The following is an 18,660-nucleotide window of genomic DNA, read 5'->3' on the forward strand; positions in this document are numbered from 1 at the left end:
GCCTAAGCCAAGAGTCTGACACCTAACCCAATGGGCAACCCGGGTGAGCTGGTGATGAAAATTATTTAAAATTAGATTATGGTGATAGTTGGTCAACTGCAAATATACTAAAAGCCACTGAGTTTACATTTTAAAAGTTAAATGGCCTGGACACGATGACTTATTTGGACCTTGTGCGGTTTCCCATTTTATAGAGTAGAAGAGCATCTTGAAATGTGCTGGGCCCCACAGGAAAGAATGACCCTCTTCGTTTGTGCACAATGAAGGAGCTAACTTAGCCTGTGTACAGTGTCAAATCCCACCACCCTACTATAAAAATTAGCTAATCCACGGGTTTGCTGCTGCATATGCAAACTAGTGGTCAGGCGCTTAACCAGTGACGTTTGATGGGATGCTCATGATATGTCTGGTCCTATTCTAAGTACTTTCTGTGGGTCTCATTTAATCCTCACAGGAGCCCCAGGGGGGTTCAGATGAAAGACTGAGGATCGGAGGGTTACAAAGAGAGAAGTTGAAGGGTTAGATGCAAATGTAAACAGCTTGACCCCAAGGCCCGTGGTCATACTTCTTTCCATTCCGCCTGGCTTTCTCTATACATCTACCTGGGTGCAAGGAAAGTGTGTGCTTAATCAGCAGCGAGCAAATAACGGAGTTAAAAATAACCTTATCGTTTCTAGCTTTAGTTCTTAAAAGCAGGTGATCATTCATTTTTTAAAGCTGTGAATTCAGCTCCCCTGGATGCTCAGGCAGGCACCGCGATTTGCTTGCAAGGCACACACTCCTGGCTTCCCAGGGCTAGATACGCTCCTCTTATCGAAACCAGACTGAGGGCTCTTTTTAATTTTTCCTTTGTAAATGTCTGTAATGGAGCAGCTTCCCAGAGGGCTCCTGGAGCTCCGGATTACTCTACAGCTGGGAAGTTTGCTACAGAAGCCCTGGAGAAGCCAGATTTCAAAGCGCCTGTCCCACAGTCCGCAGTCCTCCATCATAAACACCAGAAAACGACTCCGGGAACGCAGCGCGCTGGAGGCGGTGGCCAAGTGCGAGGCCCCGCCCACTGCGCTGGCGGTCCTGCGGCGGGGGCGGGGGCGGGGGCGGTTAGTTCCTGCCCCTCCCGGCCCTCCTCTTCCTGCGCACGCTGGCGGCGCGGTCCGCAACCTGGAAAGTTCGCTTGCCGTGTGCTTACACCTGAGGAAGCCCGATGCAGCTCTGGCGCTCACCATAGATAAAAGGACCGTTGGTGCCCGCCCTGGGCATGAGGTGCCAGGCTCCACATGGACAGCTGGGCCTCCATCGTGTGGGTGGCCCGCCGGGCCAGGCGTCCTGCCCGGGTCCCTGCCCTCGTCCTTGCCCCGTGCACGCAGCCTGCAGCCCAGGGAGGCCACGCAGCCGTGTCCTAGGTGTGTGCCCCAGTCGCCAAGGCCCCGTGGACTGCTGTGGGCACCAGAGGCTCCTTTGGAATGACGCTTCCTTTGCAGATATCCAGCGGTTTTGCGAAAGAAAACAAGGTCTGTGTTTTAAAAACAAAAAAGAAACCACCCAAACCGTAAAATTCCAGAGTTGCATGAGGACATCCCCCGGGGTGACAAAACAACTCCAGAACACTGGATTCCCTCCTCCCCCATACCCCCACTTCCAAAAGAAGGGCTCCCGGGTTGGGCGGTGGGGGCGTGCTGAGCCCAATCTTGGGATTCCCTGTCTACAACCCATTTACAGGCGGGTCCAGAAAGGGTCCCAAGGCCATGTTTGCGTCCCCTTCCTGCACGGCCTGATCCCCTAGCGTCAGATTCACTGCTCTAATAAATTTTTCTTTAACTGGCGAGGCAGCCCTGAGAGTGGGAAGAACCTGAGGCGGGGCCGGGCCAGATCAAGGAGGAAGTCAACGGGTCTGCAGTCCTGCACCGAAACACAACGCAGCGGAGGGCGTTTTAGTTTCCGGGACCCCAGGAAGGTAAAGTAACACAGGCACATACTTCGGTAAACCACTTGTAGTGGGTGGAGGTGGTGGGACCTCCCAGACTCCCTTGTCTGAGTCACAACAGGTAAGTGCTGCCTTCTTACCTGGGACTGGCTGGTCAGTTTAATTGGAGAGGAGGCAAGCCTGGGCCCGAGCTGCTTGGGCAAGCAGAAAGGAGCCTGAGGCTTGCTCTCTGTGTCCCTCGCAGCCTTTCCCGCCCCAGGCTCAGTCTCTAAAGGACTAAAGAACGTCTGATTGAAGAGACATCTAGTTAGGAGGCTTCCAAGATCCCCCAGACCTGGTTGGCTTGTGTGGCCTATCGGTCCCTCCCTCCCACCCCGCCTTGTCCAGGCCTCCCGTTCTGCCTTTGTCGCATGTGGGGCGGGACCTGCTAGGTCAGCCTGTGAATCTATGACTCACTGTGAAAGCCAGGCTGAGTAATAGAATCTGAATCTCTTCCTGTACATTTTCAAGATGGTTCTCTTGGGTTTTTTATTCCTCTCAGTCTCTCTGCTTCTGGCCTCAAAGAGCTAGGCCACAGTCAGATGATCAAAGCAACTGGTGCAAGACGATTGCTTTGATTAGCTGTTTGCTTCAACTCTGGGTTACCTGCAGTAGCCTTGCTAATTAAGCCACTCTGAGCAAAGATTTAAAAACTCACAGGTATCAGGGCCCTAAAGTCATCAGTCCTTCCCAATCTGTCCCATGACCCCCTTTCTCTAAAATATATTTTATATACTCTCTTTACTATCCTGTAATGAAACTCAGAAATAATAATAGCAGCCTGTATACATGGTTTTTAAAAATCATCCTAATATCCTTATTATATGAAATAGGAGAAGTTAAAGTAGTTTATTAGGAATAATACATACTTTAATATGGACATGTTTGGGTACAAGCCAACTAGAGACATAATGAAGAAGTCAGAGCCTCCTCCTGTGCACAAAATCGTGTATATGGTTCAGTGCAGAAGCCTGCGTAAGCTCCAAACGTGCAGGGATGCAGGGGTGTCGTATTGTGACTCGGACCCCATGAGTAGTGTCCGTTTTCCAAAATGAGTTCTAGCACTGGTGGTTCAGTGGTTCATTTTGCGCTGGCCAAAATGAGTTCCAAAAGAATTTAAACAACTCTTCATTAAGGTAATAATAATAATAATACAGTAACCCAACAACTTCTACTCCTGAGTATATGTTCAAGAGAAGCAGAAACACCTGTCTGTGCAAAGACTTGTACAAGACTTGTACTTGTTCACAGCAGCATTATTCATAACAGCCAGAACAGGGAGACATTCCAAATGTCTATCCACTGGTGATGGGCTGGAAAGGAAGGGGTAGTACGCCTCAGTGGAATACTAGTCAGCGATCCCAAGAAGCAAGTTAATCCATGGCACAGTGCACCTGAACCTCAAAAAACAAGACAAAACAACCCAAAAGGCTACATGTTGTATGATTCTATTTATGTGAAATTTCTAGAAAAAAACCAAATCTGTTGAGACAGAGAGCAGATCAGTAGCTGCCTGGGGGGGAGCGGGAATTGACCACAGACAGGTACAAGGGATGGAAATGTTCTGAATCTCCCTCGTGGTGACGGTGGCCCGACTTATCCTGGTGACCAACATCACTGAAGTGGTTAACTACTTCACTGAATTGATAATGCTTCAGAAATGAGTGAATTTTATAGTATGTAAATCACAACTCAATACAGCTATTTTTAGGATGCACTCTACCCTTGATTTACATGGTAATTCCATGTTTTCAAAAATTCGATGTACGCCGGTTGTGCCAGAAATGAATTGTGTTCATATTTAAAGCGGAGCCCGCTTCTAGCATCAGATAACTGTAAACAAGTTTTTCCTGTCCATGAGTATCCATAGGACATGGGACAGTTGTGAGGGACAGTTCAATGTGAGGGACTGTCCTACGTATTGTAGGTTACCTACTACTCCTATCTCCTGCCCGCTGAATTCCAGAAGCAGCCTCTAATCATGGTGACACTAGAAGTGTCCCTACAGAAGTCCAGGTCACCCCCTAGGAAGTGGTTTCATCCCCACTGACAATTCCTGTTGTAGTCCAATGTCACATGGGGAAACTGAGGCCAGGGGAGGGGTAAAGCCTTGCCCAGGGTCCCAGAATGAGTTAGTGCTTAGCTGCATTTGACCCAGACATTCTAAACTACACTTCAGATTCTCTGGCCTGTAGCAGACCTATATCATCACTCTTGTTTTTCTTTCTCTCCGGACTGCTCCATCCTTCTGGTACCTAACATGTAAACAGCTCAGCCTCCTTCAAAGTTATATAAGAGAAGAGGCAGGCAGGGAGGGAGAGATTGTCAGTATTATGCTAGCCCAGGAAATGCATCGTCAGGGAGCTCAAGCCATGGGGGCAGCTGGTTCTGTGAGTCCCAAACATGAAGCTTCAGTGCGTGTCTGGGCCCAGGAGTGTCACGTGCCATCCACCCAGGCTGCAGTTCCAGCCTGTCCTCCTGGGGCGAACATGGCTAAGGGATTACAGCACACCTCCCTTCTGGGACTGGATGCAGACTCCATCCCTTTCTCAAGACAGCCATTGTAAATTCGCTGAAATTTTCAATAGAACAAATAGTCCTAGAGGTGCTGGATCCAGAGAAAGGAAATGGGCTGGGCGCAGGCATGCAGCAAAGAGCCACCATTAGTCCAGGAGGAGGAGAAGGCTTCTGCGTGTGATAAACAAAGGAGCAGAGCAAAATGAAAGACCAGACAAGGACACTGGAAACAACATGTCAGCCTTTGGTTCAGACAGATGGGTCCTCAGAGAGCAGATGCTCAGGAACTGCTTGATGAATGACCACTGAGAGAAGAACAGGGACTGTCTGTCCTGGTTTTATAGCAACTTCTTGGGCAGAGCCCAAGTAGATAGGTGTGTGCCGCTCCCCAAAGTGGGGCTGGAATCCATAGGTCTCCGAAGCTGATCACAGAGCCTAGGCTCTCTGGAGAGTCCTTGTTTTATATTAGAGGAGACTCATCCTGGACACAAGGAATTCTCCAGCACAGATGGATGTGATCACAAGAACAGGTTTCTCTTAGCGGGAACCAGAGAGACTCATGCAATGTCTAAGATTTGGGGGATAGAGTCTAGTGGCCAAGGTATGAGCTTTGGAGTCAGACAGACGTGGGTTTAGATCCCAGCGTGGCCAATTACTAGCTTTGTGGTCTCGAGCAAGTTGCTTAACTTCTCAGAAGTCACTTTTCTCATCTCTCCATGGGGTCTAATTCACAGAGTGTTATGAGGATGACATGAATGGACATTCATCTGGCTCATAAATAGCCATTTCTCTCTCTGCCCGTTTGAAAGTAGCCATGCAGTTTGGTGAGGATGGCCTGCATCCCAGGCTTTTGGGATAGGTCATGACTGAGCTAATCACTGGGGATGATCCTGGCCCTGTTGCTACATTCATGGGCTCGGGGATGAGTTACCTGGGCTGTGCCAATCAACATGTGGTTTTCTCCTGGTTAGTTCAGTTTGGTTCAGTCAGTAAAGTTTAGAAATGTTGTTTGGTGGTAGGAGGAGGACTGACTCTCTCTCTCTCTCTCTCTCTCTCTCTCTCTATTTTTCTCTCTGTCTCTCTTTCTCCTCCTAGATATGAACGAGGCATTATATGGCCTCAGCTTCTGCCAGAAGCTGTTTTGCATCCATGAATAAAATCTGGCCTGCAGAAAGACAACACATGGAACAGGGCAGAACTGAATCACAGAGAAACCAAGCCAGACCCCTGATCAAACCTCACCTGACCCAGTAGGATCTGTGCCTGGACTTTTAACATGAAAAATGGATTGGGCTTCCTGTTACTTAAAACGTAAAGGATTAGCACTTATAAGTGCTCAATAAATGCTAGCAATCGGAGCTATTAGTATTTTGATCAAGAGGATTACTAATTAAAGACCAAAAGAGGGTTTGACATTTTCATCCCAAGATACAGCACAATTTTCCCAAAGGCATTCAGCTATTTCACACATTTATCAAGCAAATTAATTCAACAAATAATGATTGAGCTCCTAGTACGTGACCAGCCTGGTGTGAGGGACGCAGTTTCAGTGGCGAGCCAGACAGATTAGCTACTGCCAAATGCCCAGACCCACTGGCCTGGAGAGCCTCACTCTGTCGCCACCCTTCTGAGAGGTCTCCTTCCTGCTGAGCTGAAAGGGTGACCTGCATGTTCCCAAGGGTGTGTATCCCCGAGAGGAAACCTTGCAAAGTGACAACGCATGTAGAAACTCTGCGTGAAAGCCAAGCGGTATTTAGCGTGGCATCAGCAGGACTCCTTCCTTCCTGCCTCCACATACCCCACCTCGGCCAGGTTGACCCTCCTCCCCGTCCTCTCCCCGTCACCTTCATCTGCCTTCAAGACTTCACCGGAAGCTCTCCGAGACGCCTCCTGGCTGAGGCAGATGCTCACTGTCCTCGTGGAACCTCACATCCCTTTCCCTACCCCACTCCCTTAGTCACTCTGGGGCTCCTGGCTTCCAGCTGCTCATTCTGCCAGCCGTCACCTAGCCCTGCCCTCCCGGGCTCTGGGCTCTTTCAGTTTACTCTTACCTGTGATTTCCAGCCCTCTGCTCTGTCTCAAGGGCTCGCTCTAAACCTGCCCATATCCCCACTTGCCCACAGGTGGCTTATAGGCGTTCTGAAGATAATTCCATTATGCCAAGATTCCCGACTTCTATGGTAGCTCCTGGTCCCCGGCCTAGACTTGTCTTGTGCCTAAATAAATTCCTACCTCTAACATAATGGGGACAGTACCATGTCCTGACTCAAAAGCTACATTGCAAAAAAGGGGAAGAAAATGCTGCTTTGCTATCCCATTTTCCCCAGCCTTGCTTCTCCTTTTGTCATATGTGCTGAAAGCAAACAAGTAACAGATATTGAAAGGGGGGGAGACACATTATAGCATTCGATAAAATAGAATGTGAAAGTCTTCCATCCGTTTTCCCTCAGTGCTTCTCAGGGGCACCTGTGCTACCAACGGGCTGTGTGGCTCTGATCCCAGGTAGACCTGGGTTCTAGAGGCAGGTCACCTGGCTTCAAATCCCAGCTCTACCAGTTACTAGCTGTACATGTTGAACAATCTAGCTAACCTCCCTGAGCCTTGGTATACTCAAGTGTAAAATGGGAATACTAACAGGACCTACTCTTGAGGTTGCCTGGGGTGGGGGTGGAGGAACTGACTAAAAAAAGGCAGTAAGCATTTAGAACAGCGATTGGCATATGCTTAAATGCTTAATAAATGTAAATTATTACCTACCTCATTTTTAGTAACAGCCATTCAGGGTTCCATAGTTGGATGTCTTTTATTATAAGCTCATGTGGTTTATAGATTCACTGACCAGTTACTCCACACTCGTGATCCAATACTGAGAATGAGTATTTGAAGTTGGGGCCCCCAGAAAACCTAAGATCGATGGCTTTGGTTTTCCTATTTGGAATCCAGTGACATTGTTCAGCCAAGCTTCAGGTGTTCACATGCTGGCTAGAAGATACTGTAAGAGACCATTTTCTAGCAAGGGTCACTTCTGCATTCTTCCAGACGTCTTCTCGAACCACACACCCTTTCTTTCCTCCCAGGTTCTGAGTCCTGGGGAGCCAGCAGCCCGGATGGCCATCTCTGCTCTGAGGTGACCTTGCTGCCAATTAGAATCAGGGCACTTTTTCTCTCTGCCCTTCAGCATGCTAGGCTGGCAACACCCTTGCTTCCTAGCAGGTTAAAGCAATCCCCAAGTATCTTTGAATAGTTCCCTTTCCTGGAGAAAAAGAAAGGAAAGAAGCAACAGACCAGATGGATCTAAATTGAACACACTTTTCTCGGCACTTAATTTCCCTTACACCGAGCACAAAAGTCATTTGGCGGCCTTCTGGGAATACTTCCCAAGCAACGCCTGGAGTTTTAACCATTTGACAGCCGTAAACCATATTGAGCCTCACGGGGCTTAGCTCCCCACCCACCACCCGGGAGTACGATCAGCAACTACCATTTACCCTGGGAAAGCGTCCTGTAAGTGGCACCAACCAATCTTCCCTAATACAAGCAGACCACAAGCCGTGCTGACAACCGTGCTCAGCAGAAGACTCAGGGGAGAAGGAGGACGATCCAAGACCGCCCTTCCGAAGCCAGTGCTCCACCTTCCCCAATTAAGATGTCCATGCCTCTGTTGTCCCTTCTTGTTCGTGGTGCTGTCCCATGTCTCCAGGTCAAAGGCAGCCGAATAGGAGGTGGGATTCCTAGCCATTGTTTCTTGCTCACCACCCGTAGCCAGTCAGCTAGCTGCTCAGGTCTACTCAATGACGGGTCTTACATCCATCCCAACTTTGGCTTCTCTACGGTCTATTTTCTGGTTCAACAAAATGTACTGCAATGATTGGGGGCTTTGTGGGCACTCAGCTGAAAGAACACATCCTAACATGCCCACTCTCGCCACTATTATTCAACATAGTACTAGAAGTCCTTGCAACAGCAATCAGACGACAAAAAGGGATCAAAGGTACCCAAATCGGCAAAGAAGAAGTCAAAATGTCTCTCTTCGTAGATGACATGATACTCTATATGGAAAACCCAAAAGAATCCACTCCCAAACTATTAGAAGTTATAGAGCAATTCAGTAATGTGGCGGGATACAAAATCAATGCTCAGAAATCAGTTGCATTTCTATACACGAATAACAAGACCAAAGAAAGAAAAATTAGGGAATCCATCCCATTTACAATAGCACCAAAAACCATACTTTACCTTGGAATTAACTTAACCAGAGACGTAAAGGACCTATATTCTAGAAACTATAAATCACTCTTGAAAGACATTGAGGAAGACATAAAAAGATGGAAAGATATTCCATGCTCATGGATCGGAAGAATTAACATAGTTAAAATGTCCATGCTATCCAGAGCAATCTACACTTTCAATGCTATCCCGATCAAAATACCGAGGACATTTTTCAAAGAACTGTAACAAATAGTCCTGAAATTTGTATGGAAACAGAAAAGGCCCCGAATCTCCAAGGAACTGTTGAAAAGGAAAAACAAAGCTGGGGGCATCACAATGCCAGATTTCGAGCTGTACTACAAAGCTGTGATCACAAAGACAGCATGGTACTGGCACAAAAACAGACACATAGACCAATGGAACAGAATAGAGAACCCAGAAATGGACCCTCGGCTCTTTGGGCAACTAACATTTGATAAAGCAGGAAAAAACATCCAGTGGGAAAAAGACAGTCCCTTCAATAAATGGTGCTGGGAAAATTGGACAGCTACATGCAAAAGAATGAAACTTGACCACTATCTCACACCATACACAAAAATAAACTCCAAATGGATGAAAGACCTAGATGTGAGACGGGAATCCATCAAAATTCTAGAGGAGAACATAGGCAGCAACCTCTACGACATCGGCCAAAGCAACCTTTTTCATGACACATCCCCAAAGGCAAGAGAAACAAAAGATAAAATGAACTTATGGGACTTCATCAAGATTAAAAGCTTCTGCACAGCCAAGGAAACAGTAAGAAAAACTAAGCGGCAGCCCACGGAATGGGAGAATATATTTGCAAATGACACTACAGATAAAGGACTGGTATCCAAGATCTACAAAGAACTTCTCAAACTCAATACACGAGAGACAAACAAATCAAAAAATGGGCAGAAGATATGAACGGACACTTTTCCAATGAAGACATACAAATGGCTAACAGACACATGAAAAAATGTTCAAAATCATTAGCCATCAGGGAAATTCAAATCAAAACCACACTGAGATACCACCTTACGCCAGTTAGAATGGCAAAAATAGACAAGGCAAGAAACAACAATTGTTGGAGAGGATGTGGAGAAAGGGGATCCCTCCTACATTGTTGGTGGGAATGCAAGTTGGTATAGCCACTCTGGAAAACAGTGTGGAGGTCCCTTAAAAAGTTAAAAATCGAGCTACCCTATGACCCAGCCATTGCACTACTGGGTGTTTACCCCAAAGATACGTAATAAAGAAAAGGGCCATATGCACCCCAATGTTCATAGCAGCAATGTCCACAATAGCTAAATCGTGGAAGGAGCTGAGATGCCCTTCAACAGATGACTGGATTAAGAAGTTGTGGTCCATATATACAATGGAATATTACTCAGCTATCAGAAAGAACGAGTTCTCAACATTTGCTGCAACATGGATGGCACTGGAGGAGATAATGCTAAGTGAAATAAGTCAAGCAGAGAAAGACAACTATCATATGATTTCTCTCATGTATGGAACATAAGAACTAGGATGATCAGTAGGGGAAGAAAGGGATAAAGAAAGGGGGGGTAATCAGAAGGGGGAATGAAACATGAGAGACTATGGACTATGAGAAACAGACTGAGGGTCTCAGAGGGGAGGGGGGTGGGGGAATGGGATAGACAGGTGATGGGTAGTAAGTAAGGAGGGCACGTATTGCATGGTGCACTGGGTGTTATGCGCAGCTAATGAATCATCGAGCCTTACATCGGAAACCGGGGATGTACTGTATGGTGACTAACATAATATAATAAAAAATCATTAAAAAAAAAAAGAACACATCCTAACAATCCTCCTTGTTAATTGTGAGACCTCCAGCAGGTTGCTTCACCTCGCTGAGTCTTGGTTGTCTCATCTGTGGAAGGGGAGAACGAACCCCAAGGAGTGTGTTATTGTACAGATGAAACGAGAGCCGCCTCGCAAGTGCTGACAGCCGCTAGGTGGTCAATAGATACCTGCTGGACAAGGAAGGGGAAGTGAACACAGACTTGCAGTTGGAATGGAACTGATTTGTACGTTTACTTTTTTTCTTCCCCAAACCATATTAAAACGGAGATAAAGAGATACATAGAAGCGTAAACTTGCAGGGACGCATAGAACAAAAAGAGCATAACCTTTTTCTGGGATCCCTAAATGCACAGGAAACAAAAAAGAAACCTTCAATGTAACACCTCCTTGTCAGTTACTCCTTGCATAACACACCACTCCAAAACATGACGGCCAAGAACCACAATCATTGTATTTGTTCACAAAATTGTGTGAGTCGGTGGTTTGGGCTGGGCTGAAGTGGGCAATGCTCCTGCCGGTATTAACTGAGTTCACCCCTTTGCAGTCAGCGGGGAGCCGGGGTGACTGAGGGCTGGGCTCTACCCAGAGATTTGGCTTCTCCCTCCCTGTGGTCTCTCACTATGCAGGAGGTTGGCTTTTGCTTCTTCAGTGGTCTGAGTTCCTAGCAGCCAGAGGATATCACCTAGCGTGCAAGCTTCTGCTTGATTGGCTTTTGCTAATGTCCCATTGGCAAGACACAGATTCAGTGTGGGAGGAGACTGCAGAGAGTCAGGATACCTTGATTCATGGGGGAACATGGTGCAGCATTATTGCACAACTTCTGAAGCACATTCACCATCGTTCTCAGTTAAGAGGCTCATTGTCTCTGTTGTGTCTCGATTAGATGCTTTCCAGTGGTACTGACAGAGTCAGATGTAGATTGAAAGAGATAAAAAAACAGGTGGGCAAGCGAGATTGACTTAGCCGACCAGAGAAAATGGAAACCGAAGTATGAAGTGGGGGACAGCAAGAAGGAAGTTAGTGCATGCTCTGGATCCCTGGAGAGTCAGAAATGGAAAGCACCAAGTACATCGGAAATTCAGAGCACAGGTGGGCTGCAAATAGAGGAAGGGGCTGAAAGCCCACCTAAGCGGCACTGTCCTGCCCCTCAGCATCTTTGGTCCTGCCCTGCACAATCCAGTAAATACCTGTCCATAACCCAGAGTTAAGAGGGACCCTGAGCAAGGCAAAACCAGAAGGATTCTTATTTCGGGGTACCAGGCACCACTGAAGGTGGGGGCACCATACTAAAAACAGGGGGGATTACTCAGCTAACAGTAATAAGAAAATGAAATGATGCCACAAGTGATGAATAGAAATTCCAGAGAGAGAAAAAATAAGTGAAGAAATTATCAAAGACTTCAATAGATTTCAATACAATTTCACAGTTTAAGGAAATGAGTTTCCAAATTGAAAAGGCCCACTGAGCACTTTGCAGAATTATTAAAAAAAAAAAAAAAAAAAAACTAAAAAAAAAAAGAAAAAGGAAAAACAGAGCTAAGGGAAATCACTGTGAAAGTTCAAAATGCCAGGAATAAAGAGAAAATCCTAACAGCTTCCACAGAGAAAAGATCAAACAAACAATCAACAATGAAAACATGACCCAAAAAGGTTCAGAAATCCACATGGCATCAGACTTTGTGGCCAGAGTAGGTGCTAGAAGATAACAGAAACGTGCTTTCCACAATACTGAGGGGAGAGGATTTCCGTACTAGAATGCCATACTTAGCCAAACTGTAATTGTGGTGGTAGGCTAATGATATTTTAGACATTGAAGATAGAGATAGACTTCAGAAGAAAAAACTAAGTAGACACTTCAGTGAAGTCGCGATATTAGTGGGTTGAGTTGGGACTCTTACTGTAAGCCTTGTGGAACTATTTGATATGACTGTGTGTGTAATAAAACTCAGATTTACTAAAATGAATGGCCTTTGTGTATTTCCTTCTTCGGTGATTGCCAACTCACTATTGTGAACTTGATTCCCAAGGCTTGGTTTCAGGAGTTCTATCTTTTTATGATAGCATTTTTACTAGTGGAAATGCAGATAATATTCCTCGAAGTTCTCTTGTGTCCCTCAGGCCCTTGCTCCCAAATATTATCACTGTCTTTGGTTCTCCCTACCAAATATGGCGGCCCATATCTCTCCACCACCATGTATGTGCAAGACCTCAGGACATCTTCCCAACTAGTTCCGTGCCTTTCCTCTTTCTTGTTCCCTTCAAATATTCTTCACTGAGCTACCAGAAATGATCTTTCTAAACGAGTCATCTCAGGTCATGGCCCTGTCTAAAATTCTTTACTGATTCTCCTTTGTCTACGGAACTAAGTGTATACTCACTAAAATGGCATGCATGGTCTTCATGATCTGGGCTCTCACCTTTCCAGCCTCATCTCTTGCCATCTGTCAAGCTTGTCTCCAGCTACACTGAGCCTCTTCCTATCCCTTGTTTTTGTCACGTTCTGGTTTTCTGCTTAGTTTTTGCACATGGGCTTCCTTTGGCAGACCCTACCGGTTACCAACTCAAAATTCACTCTTCCTTTTCTTTTTACCTACAGATTCCTAGAAATCCCTTAGTCTCAGGGGAGGTAGGCCTTAGTCTTAGTCTGGAGGTGGGCATATAACCCAGTTCTGGCTAATTATTTGGAAGCGTTCTGGCTATGGAACATCGGGAAAGGTTTTCCCTTCCTGATAAGAAGAAGGTATGCAAGCAAAAACTCTCAACCCCATGGAAGTGGACTAGAGACCTGGGCCTGCTATAGAGCAGTGGGAGGAAGAAAAGGGGTGCCTCCTGGAACTCAGGCTCCCTCCAGCCTCTGCGCCAATGCTAGAAACACCACCAGACATTTTGCTGTAGAAAAATAGCTCCTTCCTTGTTTATGCCACTGTTGACTGGGCATTACTTGAAGCTGAAAGTGTTTATAGTGGATATACCTACACTTCCCAGCCTCAGCCCTGCTCTGTCCCTGACCCTGTGCATCTAGAGCTTCTTTAATTATAGCATAATGGCTAACAGCACTGGCTCTGAAGCCAGACTGCCCAGGTCCATCGCCCAGCTCTACTGCCTCCTAGTTGGTAACTTTGGACAAGTTATTTCTCCTCTCTGTGCCTCAGGTTCCTCATCTATTAAATGGGGATAAGAAATTATTAACTTTATCTAATTATCATAGGGAGTAAACAAGTTAATATATGTAATGTACTTTGTACCTGGCTCCTGAGAATCGTTACCTTAAATTTTGCTGTTATGAACACAAGCTTCATCATACTCAATCACAATAGCCAATAATTCTCTTCCCTGATAGGTTGTAAAGTTATCGAATTACGGCCAAGTAAATATTTACTGAATAAATAAATATAGATCATACAATGCAAACAGTATATAAAAAGTAAACCAAGTCAAACATTAACCCAATTGGAAAGGCTTTGTTCACCTGAAGTCAGTGAAAGGAGTTATAAATTCATAGCCTTGTGAGTTCTAAAAGGCTACTTCCGGAAAAATTCCCATCATTGCTTCAAAAGACAAAACACCATGTGCTCATCAGACCCCCAGTGAGCAAGCTTCATTCCATCAAGAAAAAACCACAAGATCAGCCAAAAGATATTCAACAGCCAGTGTTGAGCCAGTTGTCTGTAAGCAATTGCCTTGGCCTTGTCCACATTTGGCCTTCTGAAGATGGAGCCTGTAGCAAAGATAGGATGTGGGAAATAACGATAAATCAAAGCACAGCAATCCCAGATAACTGTGCCTCCAGTATCTTTCTCGGGTTATTTTGATTTATCATGCTTTTCCTTGCCATTCATACCGGTAGCAGAGGAACTCCCACTCTCTGGGCTTTCAACTCGTCCTTATCCTTTCATTTGAGCTGGAATGTCATGACATGGTTATCCTTTACAGTGTGTGTGTGTGTGTGAGAGAGAGAGAGAGAGAGAGAGAAAAGGGAAGAAAAATCTAGCACAAGAATGATTGCAACAATAGTATTTAGTATTTTGTGGTTAGTATGCAGTTTTTTTCCCCTCATGTCTGCTGACAGGTAGGACAGGGGAAAATACTCCCTGGGCCTTCAGAAAGCATCTACCATCGATCCTCTTGATAATTCACTTTCTTATCTCTTTCTTTCCCCTTCACCTTGAGCAATTATGGCATCTTTCTTTGCAAAAGCTCAGTAATTGGAAAACTGGTTTATGAGTCTGGTAATCTTTTCTTCCCTAAAGCTTTTCCCCCCCATCACACAGAAAGCTAAGGGAAAGAGAAGAGAAAGGAAAAATATGTATTTTGTGAGATCTAGAAGGATAAAAATTGAACTTATTTAATATTCCCACTTGTTACTTTTCAGGAAGAACTTGAAAAGGGGCACAAGAATCTGATCCTTTAGATAACAAGGCTGAAGCTACATAAGGCATTTTCTTTAAAAACTGTATATATTTTTTGTTTCTTGAGTAAGCTCTAGGTCCAAAGTGGGGCTTGAACTCATGACCCCAAGATCAAGAGTTGCATGCTCTACCAACTGAGCCAGCCAGGTGCCCCCTTTTAAAAATATATTTTAAAAAGATTTGTAGCCTCTGCATTGATCAGACTTTATAAACTACCTTCGCCAGAGGGTATCAGCTCCAGAGATCACCCGGTAACAAAGAGAAATAACAACAAAAACAATAATACCAGCAAAAGCTCACATGTATGAAGGACTGTGCTAAGCACTTTATATATATTACTTCATTGACTCCCAACAAATCCATGAGATGGGTTCTATTATTATCTCACTTCCCAAAAAGGAAATGAAAGCATAGGTTAAAAATCACTTGCCTGGGGTTGTGGGGCTAGTAGTAGTAGAGGAGCTAAGACCCCAAACGAGGCCGACTAGAAAGCCCACCCTTTCCCCCAATGTGGGAACGTATATAATATGGGTTACCAGTTTGGGGCAGCTCTCTGGAGCTCTGGTAAAACTGCCTCCTATCTTCTCAGAGCGGCTCCCTGTCAAGTGCTCCAGATTTGAGAAGCCTGCTTTTCATCACAGAGATCACCACACAGAGGGAAAGGACGGAGGTGCAGAGTACAGGTGGCACGTGTGCTTTGCTTGCTCCGGAAGTATTTTTAGGGGCGCCTGGGTGGCTCAGTCAGTTAAGCATCCAACTCTTGATTTCAGCTCAGGTCATGATCCCAGGTTCTGTGGGATCGAGCCCCAAGTTGGGCTCCACACTCAGCAGGGACTCTGCAGGAGATTCTCTCTATCCCTCTGCCCCTTCCGTGCTCATGCTCTCTCTTAAATAAATAAATAAATAAATAAATAAATAAATAAATAAATAAATAAATAAATAAATGAAATAGATCTTCTTTTAAAAAGTATTTTTAAAGACAATGTTATTAGGCAGGTATTTTTGACTTGCAACAACAAAAATCCCCATCCCTTTCTAGGACCCTTCATAAACCAGAGAACGTGGGTGGAGAGAATCTCTGCACATCACTCTTGCCAGCCTCTAGCTAACGAGATGATCTTGTGCAGGGCCTCCACCTCTTTTGCCTCCTTTTTCTTACCTGTAAAGTGAACATAATAATAGCACGTGCCTCAAGTCGTGGGCCCAGAGGGCAGAGCCTCTGGCCACAGAGGGTTATTCCCAGGCCTCGAAACCTGATGAGTTTTGACATTTTGCAAGGTTGACTTCCTTCTTCTTTCCGTTTTCTCTCTTGAGGAATGGGGATGTCTATAACTGCCTGCCCCACCATTGTCTTTTGGAAGTAAGTAACTTGTGTTCTAATTTCCCAGTTCCCAGTTGGAGAGGAATTTTGCTCTAGGATGGATCGTACAGAGTCTCACCCACGCTTGATGTAGACGGTTTAAGTGATGAGATTTGGGACTTCTGACCTTCTGACCCGATGATATTTAGATGAGATTTTGGATTTGAGTTGATGCTTTAACGGATTGAAATTGAGGGGAATGTTAGGATGGGGTGACTTTAGTATCCATGTGAGACAGATGTGAATCTTTGGGGGCCAGAGGGCAGATAACAGGAGGCTGAAAAATGTTCCCCTCCCCCAAGAAAAGATGTCCATGTCCTAATCCCTGGAATCTATGAATGTAATCCTATATGGGGGAAAAAAAAGTCTCCAGATGTGATGAGGTTAAGAATGTTGAGATGGTGAGATTATCCTGGGTTATCCTGAAGGGTCCTAAATGCAGTCAAACGTATCCTTATAAAAGGAGGGTAGAGTGAAATTTTTCACACACAGAGAAGGTGATGTGGAGAGAGACTCGGGCCTAAGCTAAGGAATGCTGGCAGCCTCCAGAAGCTGGCAGAGGCAGGAATAGATTCTCCCCGGAGCCTGTGCAGGGAGAACAGCCATACAAACACCTTCACTGTAGCTCAGGGATACTGACACGTGCTGTGGGCATCCAGAACTGGGAGAAATTAAGTATCTGTTGTTTTAAACCAGCAAGTTTATTGCACATTTGTTACAAAAGCATCCCACTTCCAGGTACCAAAATCTCTATTTGCTTCTTGTGCCTGCTGGGGTTACTGGAAAAATTAAATGATTGCATATGTGGAAAGCCCTTAGAACGGTGCTTTAAAACAGTTGTCCTTTGTTTTTGTTACTATTGTCATGGTTATGGACATTGGAATGTTCTCAGGAAATAGAGCTTTGCAGGGGTCCTTCAACAGGGGTCCATGGATTTTCTGGAGTGAACTATGAATTCCTAGAATTTGTGTGTAAAACTCAAGGTGTAGGTACCGATGTGTAGTTGTGTATCAGTTTGCCAGGACCACAGACTGGGAGGCGTCAACCACAGAAATTCATCGTCCCCCAGTTCTGGAGGCTAGAAACTTGAGATCGAGGTATCACTTGGCAGGATTGGTTTTTTTGAGGGCTGTGAGGGAGGAATCTGTTCCAAGCCTCCCTCGATGACCGGCTTCTCTATATCCCTTCACAAGATCTTCCCCCTAGGTGTGTCTGTCTCCATGTTGGAATTTTCCCTTTTCATAAGGATACCAGTCATACTAAATTAGGACCTACCCTAATGACCTCATTTTAACTTGATTACCTCTATAAACACTTACCTCCCAATAAGGTCACCTTCTGAGGTCCTGGGACTTAGGACTACAAAATATTTTGGGGGAGGACACAATTGAACTCGTAACAGTGTGGATGTTTCCATAGCTTTCCTCAGTCTCAGAAGTATCCAGTACACATGCTTATACGTGCGTGGTCACACTTGCTTACAGAGATTAAAAATCCCCTCAAAGGATAGAAGCCTAGAAGGTGGGCAGCATTTAATGAATGGTTTTGGGGGGGGGGACCTTCCAAGTGCTAGGATTCTCATCTCAGTAGGCAGATGCCAGCTTTACGTAAGCAGTTTATTTGAAGACAGAGCCTGCGGTGGCAGAAGCACAGGCTGTAGATGGACACCAGTCTGCTTCGACACCTAGGCTCTGTACGGCCTCACGTAACTCACTCAACTGCTGAGACTATTTCTTGGTCTGAAAAATCTGCCAATCTTAAGGCTGTGGATACGAGCTACCAAACTCAGTGTCCTGACCCTAGCAGGCATGCAAAGACCTATTCTCCTGATGAGTGGGGCACAGCTAATGCATGGGAGCCAGCTCAACAGCAGCACAGAATACTGGGGTAGTGGCGGTGACTCAGCTCTGCCCTCAATTGGATACACGTGCTGCTTGCCTCTTGTAGGTGACCTTGGCAGGCCAGAAAATGGGGTTCAAGAAAAATGGCCCATTGTTCTTCCAATCAACCAGAGTGGCAGGTAATCCTGCAGTCTGTTGCAAGGACACTGCCCCAGTTTGACAGAAGACTCTTGCTGCCCACCTGGGGCAGGCTCAGTTTCACATTGTATGGAACATGCAGTGTGTTAGGTAGGTTAAGTCCAAGTTTCTGTAACAAAGAAACCCCAAAGGACAGCAGCTTAAACTAGGTAAACGTATTTGTGTTTTATGTCGTGCTAAGACCTGGTAGGCAGCCCAGCCAGTCTTAACACGTGGCTCTTACTTGTGGGTCCAAAGTGGTGAATGCAGCTCTCATCCTCTCTCAGCCAACAGGAAGGAGGGTATATGCTCAAGGCTTTTAAGGCAAGACCCTGAGGG

General features: G+C 45.6%; 1 long non-coding RNA gene across 1 annotated transcript; it reads left to right on the top strand.

The window, feature by feature from the left end:
- Positions 1-1,146: 1,146 nt before the first annotated feature.
- Positions 1,147-6,091, top strand: LOC123799542 (uncharacterized). Its single transcript, XR_006781637.2, has 3 exons — positions 1,147-1,508; positions 1,828-1,951; positions 5,573-6,091. It is a non-coding gene; the product is annotated as an uncharacterized LOC123799542 (long non-coding RNA).
- The last annotated feature ends 12,569 nt before the right edge of the window (positions 6,092-18,660 follow it).

Source organism: Ursus americanus, chromosome 24 (assembly GCF_024610735.1).
Source record: "Ursus americanus isolate L20-20 chromosome 24, mUrsAme1.1.p, whole genome shotgun sequence".
NCBI classification, from domain to species: domain Eukaryota; kingdom Metazoa; phylum Chordata; class Mammalia; order Carnivora; family Ursidae; genus Ursus; species Ursus americanus.